Here is a 7,482-nt window from a genome sequence, read left to right as displayed (position 1 = left end):
AAAGTTTACAGGGCAGATTATCAGTTTTACATTCAACAAATCATATACCTTGTTTCATTACAATGATTATAATCCACTCCATGTACCATCAGTTAACAGTGTTTTTCTCCATTCACTTTAGCTTTTTTTTTTTTTTAAAACACTCAGACATATATAGTAATTTACACCACCAAAGGACACATTCTGCAAGTCAGCCTCCTGGCCACTATCTCTCAGTCCCTCACTTCCCACCAATCTAGAGTCCTCAGCTGCTCCATCTCTCCATGTCCCCATCTCTGCGTCCATCTCTGGTGTCCCTGCTTCTCTGGATAAGATCTCACATACTGCTTGTGCTCTTCTTCCTTGATGGTCCTAAGGTCCTTTGTTTCTGGACTGTAAGATTCACTACTCCCCTGTTTTTGTTAAAAACTTCTACCTTTACAATTATTGGAGTTGCAATTAGTCATAACAATTACTCATTATTGAATCATAAGAATCTTATCCCCATCTCTTTCAACCAGACCCATCTAGACAAGATGTATCTCAAATAATTTTATTATGAAGAACTGAAAATAAAAACAAATTCTATTCCTGTTATGTTGCTGTTAAATGACACTGAGTTGGTGTGGTGCTGTGAGATAATACAGTGGACCGCAAGGTGGGTTTGAACTGCAAGGTCGGTGGTTCACGTTCACCAGCCACTTACTAGAAATCCTATACAGGGTCACTATGAGTCAGAACTGAACTGACTCGACACCACTTTAAAAAAAAACTTACAGTGACCATATGTACAACAGAACAAAACACTGCAAGGCCCTTGCCAACCTCACAATTGTTATGTGTGAGCCCACTGTTGCTGCCATTGTGTCAATCGATCTTGTTAATTTCTAACAGTTCTTATTTGCTACTTATTTAGAACTCTGTAGCAAAATTGACACAACGGAACCATTTCCCAACACTAATAAAAATATATTACAGTAGCTTCTGGACTATGAATAAAGGGGGGATGATAAGAAATCAATAGCAAAATAAGAGGTTTAGTATTATGCTGTATTTTAGCAACTGTCAGACATTTAGCCAAGACCACCCAGTGAGTATAAGGAGCTCTGGTAGCGTAGTGGCTACGAATCGGGCTGCGAATTGCAAGGTCAGCAGTTCGAAACTACCAGCTGCTCCGCAGGAGAAAGATGAGGCGTTCTGCTCCCGTAAAGATTTACAGCCTCAGAAACCCTGTACAGGGTCTCTATGAGTCTGAACCAACTCCACGGCACATAACAACAACAACAACACCCAGTGAGTACAGGTTCCCTGAAAAACCAGCACCTACGGTCCTGGTGTGGAGCTGTGGATTAATGCGCCAGACTGCAAAGCCCTGTGAACTACAAGTTCGGCGGTTTAAGCTCATCAGCTGCACCTCCGAAACCCTACACAGGGTCACTATGGATAAGAATCGACTCGACGGCACTTAACAACAATAACAGCCTGACTGGGTGAGAGGAAAAGGAAGCATTATTTGTTACTGTAGGATCAGCGGTGGACTGGGAACCACAAAGTCAGCAGTTTAATCCCACTAGCTGCTCCTCGGAAATGCTATAAAGGGTCATTATGAGTTGGAACTGACTCAACGGCTCTTAACTAGGACAACAATTTTACGCGCAACAAGACAACGTGAAAGATAAAGTTATATGACTGTTTTCTTTGGAATGTCTTCCCAGGAACATGCAATCCTTTGAAGCTGAAAACAGAATCAGAAAAGTTTAAATAAAAATAAGGCATGTCACTGATTCTAATAAAAATATTTGAAAACTTTGATAAAAATATAAACATTTACGATTTCAGATGGGCCCTTCTGAGTAAGTTGGAGAATAACAGAGTTACTTACTTAAGGAGTCCTGGTGTGGTGCTGTAGGATAAGCACAGGACTACAAGGTTGGTTTGAACTACAAGGTCCCCAGGGTCAAACTCACCAGTCGCTCCTTGGAAACCCTACACTGGGTCCTTATGGGTCAGAACTGACTCGACAGCACTTAACGTTTACTTAAAGTATTTGTTGTTGTTGTGTGCCATGGAGTTGGTTTCGACTCATAGCGACCCTGTACAGGGTTTCTGAGGCTGTAAATTTTTACGGGAGCAGAAAGCCTTATCTTTCTCCAGCGGAACAGCTTGTAGTTTCGAACTGCTGACCTTGCGGTTCGCAGCCCGATTCGTAACCACTACGCTACCAGAGTTCCTTAGGTAATTAAATATATAGCACATCTTGGTGTCTATGGTATCCTTTATTTTAACTTAAGTGTTGAGGGAAGATTTTTTTGAATGCTCTTTCCAACTTGATTATATTTTCTCTATTTCTTTCAGCTAATTCCTTTGTCCAAAAATGTACAATAAAAACATGGTTGCACATGTTAGCAATCCCTAATTTTATGTACTTTGAACGTCTGTGGGCATTTAAAGATAAATTACAAAGCTAAAAAGGTAGAAATAATTTTAGAAAGTGCTTAGCATGATGGATTTGAAACTCTCTCAAATCAATAGAAAATTACTCTTAGGTAGCAGCCACACTATTATAAGTAAAAAATTAAAACAAACCCCAAAACTCATGTGAGGTGGGAGTATTTCTCATTGGTCTGAATCCAGAATTGTGCCTCCTTCCCTGGGATTAAAACCTGCACTGTGAGTAAATCATTTCTATTTTAATTCTATGAGGCCTCAGTTTCCGAATTTGATATAAAGAGAAAATACAGAACCTTGGAGATTTAAGGATGAAATATTACCACTCTTGTAAAATATGAATTGTAATAATGATAATTATGATTACAAAAATAAATGCATGTTCATCATATGATAATTTAGGCAGAATGAGGTTGGGGAAAGGAGACTCTCAGAGCTCTTTTGTGTCAGTTATATGAGTCCTCTCTGTTTAGTTGGCTCCCTAATAACAGTTGGCTGAGTGTAGGATTTGCATAAAGTACAGTGATGACTCAGGGGAATAAAAGAAGATCAAAAACTAAATCTTGGTTATATGGCTCATAGATGTTTTATGATTATATAAATTATGTCCAGATCATGGCAGCGTGCACCTAGAATTGACAACTTACAGCCCATCAAGACAACTTGAAGAGTCAATCCAACCAAACTACATTACCCAGCTAGTTAATCACACTACATGACATCTATCAGTATCTCACAAATGTAAGATATATAGGAAGCCAAGGAACTTGTTTTCCATTATCCTAATTTTAAAAAACAACAAAATTTCTTCTTGTACAACGTCTTAATAATTAGAATTATTATGCCAATCTTATAATTATATGTTCAGCCCTTTCCGCATGACAATGACCCAAGATTGATAGAGATTGCTTATCAAACCGGCACTTGAGAATTCCATGGGTTCTGCCTCACTTATCTTCCTGTTTCAACCAAATAAATATTTACGTCATCATCATTATTGTGCAGCATGGTAGTTCAACATAGAGCTTTATAGACGTGAGGAAAGAGATAATATTCTTTTCTGGCAGGGTCATGGAACAGGCTAGTTATAGAACAGTAGTAAATTTAAGTAGACATCAGTTTCAAAGAGAATAGCTGTCAGACAAATTTGGGTGCATGAGGAAGTGACTTAGAAAACATTAACTAATGAATTTTTCTGGAATCAATAGGAGACTGAAAAGAAATAATTGAGGCAGGATCATACTAAAGAGGCATGGAAGCAATTGTGAGCATGTATTTTGGGTATAAACAATAGATACAATGTAGAATAAAGACATTTGATTAATTTGGGAGATTATTTTGAAATTATTTTTAAAAGTTTGTATGACAGCAGCTTTCATTTGTTTTGTTTTGTTTTTACCCAATCAGTAATTAAAATCACAAGGGATTAGTTTTGTATCCAGCTTTATGGCTTCCTCTCCATCCTTGACTGGCTTGCCAGAATGATCTTTTACCAAAAATGCAAATTTATCATGATCCCAGATTAAAATCCTTTTATACATCCTCTTTTATTAGGGCATAACATTCAGACTTCTTTTACAGTGCTTAAAAGATACTTTGAAATCTAGTCCTTGTCACATCTCCCAGTATTCATTGCTTTGAACTTCATTTCATACCCAGGGCTAAAGTTTTTAGCACATGAGCACAATTAAGTCCTCTAGAATTCCCATTCTTTGCAATGTTCCCATAATTCATTGCAATCCCCACAGTTGAATACCTTTGCATAGTTGATAACACACAGGTAAACATCTTTCTGATACTCTCTGCTTTCAGGCAATTCAATGATGTCAGCAATGATATCCCTCATCCCCTGTTCTTTTCTGAATCTGGTTTGAATTTCTGACAGTTCCCTTTTGATCTACTGCTCCAACCATTTTTGAATTGCCTTCAGCAAAGGTTTACTTGTGTGTGGTATTAATGATATTGTTTAATAACTTCTGACTCTGTTGAGTCACCTTTCTTTCTTGACAGAGATGAGTGAGCACTTCCAGTATTATATCCATTTGTTGAAACATCTCAGTTGGTATTCCATTATTTCCTGGAGTCTTGTTTTAGACAGATGCCGCCTTTAGTACAGCTTAGACTTCCTTCTTGATCATATGCTACTTCCTGAAACGTTTGAACGTCAACCAATTCTTTTTGGTATAGTGACTCTGCATTCCTTCCTTCTTCTTTTGATGCTTCCATGTCGTTGAATAAAGTCCCCTGGTGGCACTGTAGGATAAGCACTGACTACTAATCACAAGGTAGAAAGATCAAATCCACCAGATGCTTTGTGGAAGAAAGATAATTTTTTCTATTACTATAAAAATTTATAGTTGCAGAAATCCTATATAGGGTCATTAAGTGTCATAATTAGCTCAGTGGCAGTGGGTTTTGGTTTGGTTTGGTATGTCATTGAATATTTTGCCCATATGGTTGTTGTTGTTAACTGCCATCGAGTCAGTTCTGATCCATAGCAACCCTGTATAGTGTTTCCAAGGAGCGATTGGTGAGCTTAAACCACCGACCTTGCAGTTCAAACTGACTTAGCAGTCCAACGCATTAACCCACAGCACCACACCAGGACTCCATTTTCCCAATAGAATCCTTCAGTATTGCAACTCAAGGCTTGAATTTTTTCCTTTCATTCTTTCAGCTTGAGAAATGTGAGTGTCTTCTTCCCTTTTGGTTGTTTAATTCCAGGTCGTTGGCACATTTCATTATAATACTTGACTTTGTCTTCTCCAGTTGCCCTTTGAAATCTGTTCAGGTGTTTTACTTCATCATTTGTTATGCTTATGTTAGCAACTGTTCATGCAAAAGCATGTTTCTGGGTTTCTTCTGATTCATTTTGATCTTTTCTTCCTTTTCAGTCTTTTAAATAATCTTTTGCTTCTTAAATGTATGATATCTTTGATGTTATTCCAACATTCCTCTGGTCTTTCATCATTAGTGCTCTATGCATGAAATCTATTCTTGAGAGGGTCTCCTAAATTCAGGTAGGATATACTCAAGCTCACCAGTTCTCCTTGGAAACTCTATACAGGGTCGCTATGGGTCGGAATTGACTCATCAGCATTTAACAACAACAACATACTCAGGTTTGCCTTCCTGGTGTGGAGCTATAGGATAAGCACTGGATCTGCTTATCCTACAAGGATAAGTGGTTATCCTTTGAACTACAAGATCAGTGGTTTAAACTCACCAGCTGCTCCTTGGAAACCCTGTACAGGGTTGCTATGAGTCAGAAGTGACTCAATGCCTCTTAACAGCAATATACTCAAGTTTACACCTTGACACTTGAGTACTTGTTTTAATTTTGTTTAGTTTAAATTTGTTCTTGAATAGGATCAATTAATACTTTGCCCTGCTTTTGGCTTTTGGTCTTGTTCTATCTGACGATATTGAATTTCTCCTTTATCTCATTCCACAAATGTAGTAGATTTGATTCCTGTGTAGTCCATCTAGTGATGGCCACTGGTATGTAGTCACCATTTATGTTGTCGAGAAACAATATTTACAATGACTAAGTTCTTGGTCTTACAAAATTTTATCATGAGATGTCTAGTGTCATTTCTATCACCAAGGTCATAGTTTTCAAATATTGATTCTTCAATGTTCCCAGCTTCCACATTCCAATCACTAGTTATTATAAATGCATCTTGATTGCATATGTGATCAACCTCAGATTGCCAAAGTTGATAAAAGTCTTTGAATTTTTCATTCTTGGCATTAGTGGTTTGTGCCTAAATAATATTAACTGGTCTTCCTTTTAGGCCTATGGATATTAGCCTAGGACTGACAGCTTTTATTTCAGGTAAGATCTTAAAAATATTTTTTTTGACTCTGAATGCAACAACATTCCTTTCCAATTTGTCATTCCCAGCATAGTTTTTGTTGTTTTAGTTAAGTGACGTTGAGTCGGTTCCAACCCATAGTGACTCTGTATAGGGTTTCCAAGAATCAGATAGTGAGCTTGAACCACTGACCTTGCGGTTCACAGAGACTTTGCAGTCCATCATATTAACCTACAGTGCCACAGACCACATGATTTTCTGATTTAAAATGGCCAATACCTGTCCATTTCAGCTCACTAAAGCCTAGGATATAGATCTTTATGCATTTCATTTCATTTTTAACAATATCTAATTTTCTTAGAGTCCTGGTGTGTGGCACTGTGGGTTAATGTGTCGGACTGCAAAGTCGATTTGAGCTGCAAGGTCGGTAGTTCGAGCTCGCCAGCCACTCCTCAGAAACTCTATACAGGGTCGCTATGAGTCAGAAATGACTCAACAGCACTTAACAACAACAATTTTTTTTTAGATTCTTAATTCGTACATTCCACCTATTAATGGATGTTTGCAACTTTTCATCTCTTTTGAGTCACGTCGCATCAGTAAGTGAAGGTCACAAAAGCTTACTCCATCTATGTCATTAAAGTTGATTCTATTTTGAGGAGGCAGCTCTTCCTTAGTTGTTTTTGAGTGTCTTCCAACCTGAGGGATTCATCTTACATCACTATGTCAAGCAACATTCTACTGCTATTCATAATGTTTACACTGGCAAGTTTTTTCAAAAGTTCATCAGGTCATCCTTCCTAGTCAGTCTTAGTTATGAAGGTTTACTGAAACCTGTGCACCATGGGTGACCTGCTTGTATTTGCTATACTAGTGGCATAGCTTTTAGCATCACAACAACATGCAAGCCACTACAGTATGACAAACTGACACGTGTTGAAAACTACTATACAGTCATCAGTTTTAATTTTCTAGAATAATGACTCAGATCCCATTTTAGACTTTGGAATTTCATTTTTTAAAATTAAACTTTTTAAATTTGAGATAAGAGTACTTTACATACAATTGTAAAGAAACAAAACAGAGATCCTGATTACTTTACCAAGTTTCACCCAATAGTAGATAGACAGGTGATAGATAGAAGATAGATAGATAGATAGATAGATAGATAGATAGATAGATAGATAGACGATATACCTTAAACGAGAGTGTGATTCCATTAAAATTCAAAAGACAT

This window comes from Chrysochloris asiatica, unplaced genomic scaffold (assembly GCF_000296735.1).
Source record: "Chrysochloris asiatica unplaced genomic scaffold, ChrAsi1.0 scaffold00126, whole genome shotgun sequence".
NCBI classification, from domain to species: domain Eukaryota; kingdom Metazoa; phylum Chordata; class Mammalia; order Afrosoricida; family Chrysochloridae; genus Chrysochloris; species Chrysochloris asiatica.
The sequence above is the reverse complement of the archived record's forward strand: the minus strand, read 5'-3'. Positions refer to the sequence as shown.